This window comes from Eurytemora carolleeae, unplaced genomic scaffold (assembly GCF_000591075.1).
Source record: "Eurytemora carolleeae unplaced genomic scaffold, Eaff_2.0 scaffold235, whole genome shotgun sequence".
Taxonomy (NCBI): Eukaryota; Metazoa; Arthropoda; class Copepoda; order Calanoida; family Temoridae; genus Eurytemora; species Eurytemora carolleeae.
Genome location: NW_019396206.1, coordinates 342,109 through 351,319, shown reverse-complemented (window position 1 = coordinate 351,319; position 9,211 = coordinate 342,109). Strand labels below are relative to the sequence as shown.

The 9,211-nt window shown below is 31.0% G+C and overlaps 1 protein-coding gene across 1 annotated transcript in view; it reads left to right on the top strand.

Annotated features, from left to right (window-relative positions):
- Window positions 1-369: 369 nt before the first annotated feature.
- Window positions 370-9,211, top strand: part of LOC111698143 (homeobox protein otx5-A) — a 34,953-nt gene continuing 26,111 nt past the window's right edge. Inside the window, exon 1 of the mRNA XM_023468400.1 lies at window positions 370-514. The gene's annotated coding sequence lies outside the window, so the exon portion shown is untranslated. The remainder of the gene's footprint in view (window positions 515-9,211) is intronic.

The window sequence follows — 9,211 nt, the reverse complement described above, 5'->3', positions numbered from 1 at the left end:
CGCTATTTGATCCAGCTGCATGAGTGGGGCTCATGCCCCCAACCATCTATAATCCCCAACATACCAACCGTTAACCATCCACCATACATCCGTGTCCAATCAGAGACGATTATCCTCCCTCCAACCAATGAGAGACCTAGAAAACCAATTAAAGACTACGCTTGACTAACAGAGACGGTCCGGGTCAGATGAAAAGGTGCTGACAGCTGTGAATAGGCGTGACGACCCCCTTCTGTCCCAGTCCGGCCTCTGCCCTGGAGGCTAGGCAGAGAGGACGGCCCGGACCGCCCGGCCTGGCTTAACTGTGAGTCAATGCGGGAACTGGTGGGCGCACCAAATCCGCGAGTATAGGAGTTTGAGCGAGGAATCCCCCGGACTGTATCCTGATTAATTTCAAATATTCCGAGTTCTCTGAGCAGAGATTATCCTGGATATTTTAGGCATTAGAAAGAAAAGGCTGGAATCTGTGGGTCTAGGAAGGATTTGAAGGATTTGAACCAGTAATCCTAGTTGGGTGAGTGTAAATCTCTTCTATATACACTATATCAGAATTCTGCCTTTCAACTAATTCCCTCAGTATAATTTTAGTACGCAAACCCAAAGCATTAAACCTAACCATGATGTTTGAATCTAGGCCTAGAATGCCAATTTGCTCCATATACAGTGAGTAAGAGAAAGAATGCAACGAATTCTAAAAGTGTACAATAAACGGTGCTTATAATAATTAGTTAAACAAAATAGGTTTCATTTTTTAAATTGGGGGAAAGTTAAAAAAGAAATGAAGAATTAGCTATGATCAATGGTAAGTGTTTAATCAAAAATATATATCATTTATTTAATTTTATTATTCTAAGAATTCTCATTTTCAAATTGAAATATTTAATCATCATAATGATAATATATATAATACATTTGATTGTTAAATTTTTATCGTTTAAAAAGGTTTTATTTAATATAACAAAGTGTTATTACTTTTTAAACACTCTATCTTATTATCCAAAAATATTAATTTAAAGGACTCAACAAACTAAAGCAAAATGCACATAAAATGGAAATCTTTATGTTTTCAATCATAACTCATAAATAAATGAGCTATGAGGTCATTAAGCTGTAACCAGTAATGTTTAATAAAATTGACGTATTCCTCAAATCTAGTTTAAAGTCAGGAGTTTATGGCGGCCTCCATTTTTAGAAGTATTCAAGAACTCGATTTAACATTCCATTTTCGTTTTCATCAATTAAAGGAATTAAGTGTTTGTCACAAACAAAAATTGTCTAATCCCTATATCTCAGCAACTTGGTGAAAACCTTTGATACTATAAACGTAGGTTATTTGATCTGTTTATAGTTTGAAATATCTAAGGTTTACGGCATTGAGTTGCAAAGATATAGGGAATAGAAAATCTGAGTTTGTGGCAAAGACTCAAATCCTTTGCGGATATCGTTTTAAGAAAAGGCAAATGCCATAACCCATTTTTTGTACACACAATCCCTAAGCTTTGGTAACTGGTACAAATAAAAAGTTTATAGTAAAGTAAATTATCTAGAAAGGAATTGAGTCTCTGTCACAAACTCAGATTTCTAATACCTATATCTTTGCAATCAAATGTTGTAGACCTCATATATTTCAAACTATAAATTCTGTTAGATCAAAAAGCCTTAGTATTAAATATTAAGGCTGTCCGCCATCAGGTTGCCAAGATATAGGGATTAGAAAATTTGAGTTTGTGGCGAAAAACTCAATTCCTTTACTAAACCAGCTACCTGTCTATTTATCTATCCTCTTATATATCTAGTATCTATCTATCTATCTATCTGTATATTTAATAACCGACTTTTACACTCATATTTTAAAAATTCTCTTTAAACCTATTTTAATCGACTTGGAAAAAGAAAATGTTGTTCTCAGTTCAACTCAAAAGAACAAAATGTTCAGCTTCTCTTTGTCTCCATGTTGTTTCTTTTTTTAACAAAAAAACAACAACAAGGGTTTGATCTTATCAATGAGAAAGATTAGAAAAAAAGAAAGGGTTTTGTTGGGGAGATATTCTTTGTCTTTGCGTTTACTTTGTTTAAAAGTAATTGATAATTTTGAAAAATAATTTCTTTGGTGGTTTTAAATAAGTATTGGCTCATGCCCCCCCTGCACCCCTGTCCTTCATTTTTGCACACTTCATGATTTGATTGAATTTATTGATAAATTATAAACTATTTGTATATATTTTTTTATGAATTTAATTACATATATTTTTTGTATGAATTAATCATTTATATCTTTTTCTCGGATTTTTATAGATTTTCTAAAATACTATTTAATATAGAATCTAAATTTCAATGATAAGAATAAGTTTTCATAGGAGAAAAAATAATTATTTCTTAATAGTATTTTAAAGCGAAAATACACAGTTTAATCTAATATATTGAATAAAATAATTACAAATTCTACAAATTGAATAAATTACAAATCGAAAACCGATTTTATTTTTTTCTTAACTTACTATCAACTTTATTAATATACAAACATATACAGGGATACCCACAAAGTATGCGACTATAAATACGACCTAAAACTCATAGATTCAGTAGATCCTAAGTTTTAACGTACTTACTCATTACTTTGAATGTCTTTTAATAGCTTATTACTATAATGTGGTGAAATAAAACAATTTTAAAGTTGAAAAAAATCGGGAATCAAAGAAAACAGACAATATAAATTCCGTATTGGTGTTGCTCAGGTCTTATCCTTAGAAGTCAACCCTGTACATTCAAAGCTCTCCGACTTGCACACATTCTTTCCCTTACTTTCTTATTATGTGGAAGTTATTAAAGATATATTGAGAATACTATTTTTTATATTTGATTATAAAATAGTAAAATCAAAACTAGAGGAGGTGCGAGGACGTAAAGTTATATCAGTAGTTTCGCATAAAAGGAACTGAGTTTTCATCAAACTCACATTTTGTAATCCGTATATTTTGCAATCTGATGGTGTAAACCTTCGCATTTCAAACTTTGGGTTGCAATGACATAGGAATTACCAATAGTTCCGTTAACCTTTTTCTTATGTCCATATTGAAGTGTGAAATAAATATAAGCCCTGAAGACAGTAATATTTATCGTTCAATTGAATTTGAATATTCCCACGGTATACCAGGCAGATTTAGCTGTAACTAGACCTTGTGTTTGCTTGAATTGGCCTGGATGTATTGAGGCAAACCTATTCAACCACAGTATTCTTGAATCCACAATATATAAATATATATATATATATATGTAGTGTTATAAAGTATATCCTGGTACTGGTCCTATAAAGTAAAATTTATATCCCTGGATTATAACATTAAATTTGATTGGATTCCTCGACACTCGTAGAATTGTCTCCAAATCCTACACTCTCACACTAGGGAGGCAACCACCGATCACCATGAGCCTCCCAGATTTGCTATGGAGCACCGAGCCTCCGCTATGCAGTATAAATTTCTAAAGCTTTTTTACGCGAAAAGAAAGATGCAAAGAAAAGAATTTAAAAAATGAAATTCATTTGTTTTAATGAATCTTTGATTTAAGAAATACCTTTTTGTTGATTTTTTTATTTAAATATTTCTTGCATTACAAGATTTATCAAAACGTAAATAATTTTCAAAATAAGGTTCCGCTTAAGTCAACGATTTTAACGAATCTAATCAAATTCACTTCATAATTTGTTTTCCTACTATCTTCCTTTTCGGGCAAAAAGTTTTAATATGACATTTATGCTGCATAACGGAGGCTCGGTGCTGCTAAGTAAATCTTGGAAGGCTCATGGCTCCCTTCCACCTTTCACTCAGAGATACAGAGATCTAGTAACATTATCTAACAATTGGACTTAAACCCCTATTTCTAGGGGGGGGGTAGGGGGCCGGAACCCCCCCTAACTTTTTTGGACAATACTGGAAAAGTATAGGTAATACACTGTTATTTTTTTTTATTTCATGATTTACTGTCAAATGATCCTACATAGTACATACCCTTTAGAACAGCACCGCTCTTCCTTTCATTAGAATAATAACCATGCAGTTATTTTGTGTACATTTTTTCCATTTTACAACAGAATCCATTCTCTTGTACAGTTAAACTAAGTTTTGTGTTAAATTACTCAATCCATTTTTGTATTATACAACGGAATCCAGCTTGTATTACACAACTGAATCAAGTTTTGTATTATACAACTGAATCAAGTTTTGTATTATACGACTGAATCCAGCCTTTAAACATCTTAAACCAGTATAGTATTACACAACTGAATCCAATTTTGTAATATACAACATAATCTAATTTTGTATTCTACCACGGAATCAAATTTTGTATGAAACTGAATCTAGTTTTGCATTTTTCAACTGAAAAATTAACAACTGAATCCATTATGTTACATCCGAATCAAAGCATTGTATTTTATATATGAATTGCAGTTTTTCCTCCTTTGTATCTAAGTTGAAAAAAAACCTAAACTGAATTCAAATTATAATATTTCTTCTGATCTTAAATCTTGAGCTGTCATTTAAATATTTTTATATGGTTTGATGATTCAATTGAATCAGAAATATTATAATCCCTGTATTCATCTTATCTAAGTCTATAATTTACCCCCCCCCCTTCTCCCTCCTCTTTCTTTCATCCATAGCCCACCACCCTCTCCCTTCAGATTTTCTCTGATCTCTCCTTGTGTGAAAATTATATACATTTAAGTATTATTTTTCCACTCCCCACACCACTATTTTCCACTCCCCACCACTATTTTCCACTCCCCACCACTGTGTTCTACTCCCCACACCACTATTTTTCACTCCCCGCACCACCATTTTCAAGCCACGCAAAACTAAATCTTTTTCAGTTTTGGAGAAAAAAATTACAACTTAAGTCGGTTTTTAGATTCTTAAATTACAAAATAAAGTGGGTGAAATGGCGCAGGGTCGAATTTCTAACACCATGAAAAAGCCGTTTTAATTTGCTTAGGGGTCAAACTTTTTAAACAAAACATTCAAAAATCTGCTTATTCCGCGCTCAATCGATTCTCTCTGTGAAGGTCCTGTCTTTACTCGGAGTTAAACTTAAATCCTTTAATTCAAAAGTTTAAACTGTATACTTCTTTTAACCAACCTAATTTTTACCTTTTCAAAAATCCATATATTTTAATTTTCATTTCGTTTTTCTTTATTTCTACTGTTGCTAACTATTATTATTCCTCTTTTTCTTTTCACCATTTTGATTTTCCTGAATCTAAACATTTATTTTTTTCTTTTTAGATTAAAGGAATTGAGTTTTTGCAACAAACTCACATTTTCTAACCCCTATAGCTTCGCAACCTGATGGTGTAAGCCTTTGATATTTCAAACTTAGACTATTTGATCTAACAGAATTAATAGTTTGAAATATCAAAGGTCTAGGAGAATGGGTTGCTTAGTTATAGGAATTAGAAAGTCAGAGTATGTTGCAAATACTCTTTTCCTTTCGCCTCCTGTATTGCAATTTGTATCAAATTAAAGTCTTTAAATTAAAACACGTTATTGTTTAGTAAGCACATCTTTTTTTGTACTTTTTCTGCAAAGGAATAGAGTTTTTGTCAGAGAGTCTAACTTTCTAATACCTTTATCTTTACAAACCTATGTCATAAACTTTAGATATTTCAAACTATGAATTCTGTTAGATCAATTAATCTAAGTTTGAAATATGAAGGGTTAACATAGTCAGGTTGCAAAGATATAGGGATTAGAAAAACTACAAAGTTTAAAAGTTATCGCTCATTGATGTTATGATTGTATAAATCCTAAGGTTGTTAACCCCAAGTCAATCTAAAGTAAATTGTACATAAGATTGAAAGCATGTTTTAATCATACTTCTCTAATTAAAGAGCCATCAGATGAGAATAACTTAGATGTTATAAATATTCTATTAAATATTCATGTAAAACTAATTATATATGTTTTAATATGCTTTGATATTTGTTGTGTACATGCCAGGATGCTACTTGAAACTCTAGTTATTCTAATAAATGTATAAACTATTTTGCATACGATGAAATCGCACCCTGATCCTTAGTAGTTCTCCTGAAATCTAATTGAAATGTTTTGTTATCATTATTAAAATTAGGTGGAAAAAATAATCAAAACAGCCAAGAGCTATTTTCCACCTAATTGCTTTATACTTGTACTGTTAATATAATCACCAATTTCGAATTGTAAACTCGTTCTGTATACAGATACATGTATTTTAGCAATAAACTTTATCTTATCTGATCTTATATCTAATATGTAACCGCGGATTAATTTGCTTATCTCACTTGTGTGTAAAATTAAATTAGACGGTTACAAAGGTTACAAAGTTGTACCTGCAGTAATATTAGATAAGTTTTACATTTTCCTTAACATACAGTTAAAAGAATTAGTTTTACATTTAAAAATTGTTCAGGTTTGTATACATTATATCAAAACTGATAAAGAATCTCTCGAGCACTTTTGATCCACATCAATTATAAATTTTCGTAAATAAGGTTGTAGAACAGAAAAATGAAATAATATGAAAACAACTTTCTTTTCCAGTTCTTCATTTCATTAATCTATCTCAGATCTCAGACCAATTTAAGATCAACCGCCCAGGGGGGAATAAAATGGTCACGTGTTGTAACAAAAGAAATCTGATTTGTCAAAATATTATCGTTAGAAAGATATTTCGTCTCCACATATTCACTGTAAAAAGAAGAATTTTGATGCTTAAATAGGGTTTAAAGTAACCGCATGATTTTACATTATACTATTATTAAATCAATGGGATATTTAAAGTTTAAATTTGGGACTGGGACTCTATAGAGTGGTATGTCCTATTCACAGTTTAGAATTAAACCTTTGACACATTAATATTACCACTCGAAGATGTTGTTTCTGTACTCTGTAGTCTGTAGGGCTAAAATTAAACATTGTGTGTCCTCTGCTACTTTTTTATTTGATTGTGAATTACAATGAGAACCGAAAAATGTGAAATTTAGAAGAATTATTAAAATATTCGCAACAATTACAAAGTCCGACCTTTTTCAAATCAAAGCAGAAGATCAAAAACGACATCTATTCCACATTTTTTCTATGCTCACTGTATAATGTTATATTAAATTGTAAGACAAAGGTTAATTTCATGTCATTAACCATTTGGCAATGCAAACTCCTGAAGCCAACTCTTGAAATACAAACTACGGAAACAAACTCTTAAAATACAAACTCAAAAAAACAAACTTTTAAAATACAAAATGGGGAAACAAACTCTTAAAATTCAAACTACGCAAACAAACTCTGGAAATACAAACTGTGGAAACAAACTCTTGAAATACAAACCTCTGAAAACAACTCTTGAAATACAAACTGCGAAAAAAGACGCTTGAAATACAAACTCCTGAAACCAACTCTTGAAATACAAACTCCTAAAACCAACTCTTGAAATACAAACTCCTGAAACCAACTCTTGAAATATAAACTCCTAAAACCAACTCTTTAAATACAAACTCCTGAAACCAACTCTTGAAATACAAACTGCTAAAACCAACTCTTGAAATACATACTTCTGAAACCAACTCTTGAAATACAAACTGCTAAAACCAACTCTTGAAATATAAACTCCTAAAACCAACTCTTTAAATACAAACTCCTGAAACCAACTCTTGAAATACAAACTGCTAAAACCAACTCTTGAAATACATACTTCTGAAACCAACTCTTGAAATACAAACTGCTAAAATCAACTCTTGAAATACAAACTCCTGAAACCAACTCTTGAAATAAACTCCTGAAATACAAACTACGGACAATTTGTGACAATTACAAAGAAAAGTTAGGAGTTTGTCTCTTCAGGAGAGTTTTTCTTTCATGTGTTTGCCATTGCGTCATTCTTTGCCAGTCTTTCTCAGAAAAGGAAAAATAATAACAGGTGCGCTGTTAAAAAACCAAAACTCTTTAGTCAAGGGGTCACTTATAGATAATTTTACAATCTATAGCCTTTAATAACATTACATATTATATAGTTAAAACACCCTCTTGATGTTTTGTCATTTATATACCAAATAAATGGAAAACACCAAACTAGGGGTGTGTGTGGGCGGGTGCAGAAATAAAAAAACAGAAATTTAAAAAATGGACTTAAATTTTTTTTTAATCATTCGTCATTACTACGAACGATTCAAAATAAATATATAAAAACCTGAAGAAATATTGAAAACCATTTCATGTCAGAGAATTGACTATGTTTGCTCTGAATAGTTTAACTCAATGCAGGTATTATTTTTTTAATCCAATTAGCGAAGCTTTTCAGTTTTTGTCTAATATAATGTTTATCAGGGAGGAACGAAGGGGNAACATGTTGATCAGTTTTTGATCAAAGTTTTTTTATTTTCCAATTTTGTTTATCATGCAAGATTTAGCAAAAAACCGGATAACAAGGGGGGTTTTAATAATATTAATTAAATCTATAATATTTACATCGATATTTCTATATATTGATAACAATGTTTCTCTAAAATACTTATATAAAAATAAGATTTTTAAACAAATTATTGATTTATATGGGTCTTTTACAAGAAGAAATAAAAAACAAAATTCATCCAAAATTTAGAAATTATTTAAAAATATCAAGTATCTTGCGGGCATTGGGGGAAAGGGTCTTCGAGTAGTTTTCTTATTAGAAATGTGCAACAGCTTGATTCGTTTTACAGAAACTTTCAATATTTTTGGACTTTACAAAGGTTTTTACAACAGTCTGAGAAGGGTCCAACGATTTAAAATAGTATTCTAAAATATATTGCTTTTATCAAATATGCAAATTTGTTTTCCTAGGTGAAAATAAAAGGCAAAAACAAACCAAAAACTAACGTTTTAAAACAATCGTTATTGTCTTATATTTTCTTCTAGAGTAACAAATTTGCATGTTTGATAAAAGCATACAGGGTGTCTCAAAAATTAAGGTCTTTGAGAACGAAATCAATTATATTTAGACAGCTTTACTTGAGGAAATCATGAATTTAAACGCTCAGCTCTCGCATAGATTAGGCGTGCTATAAGACTAGTTTGTCACAACGCCTTGGTCTTTGATTTTCTCTCATTAATTGGCATTATTCTCATTAATTGGCATTTTTCTCATTAATTGGCATTATTCTCATTAATTGGCATTATTCTCATTAATTGGCATTATTCTCATT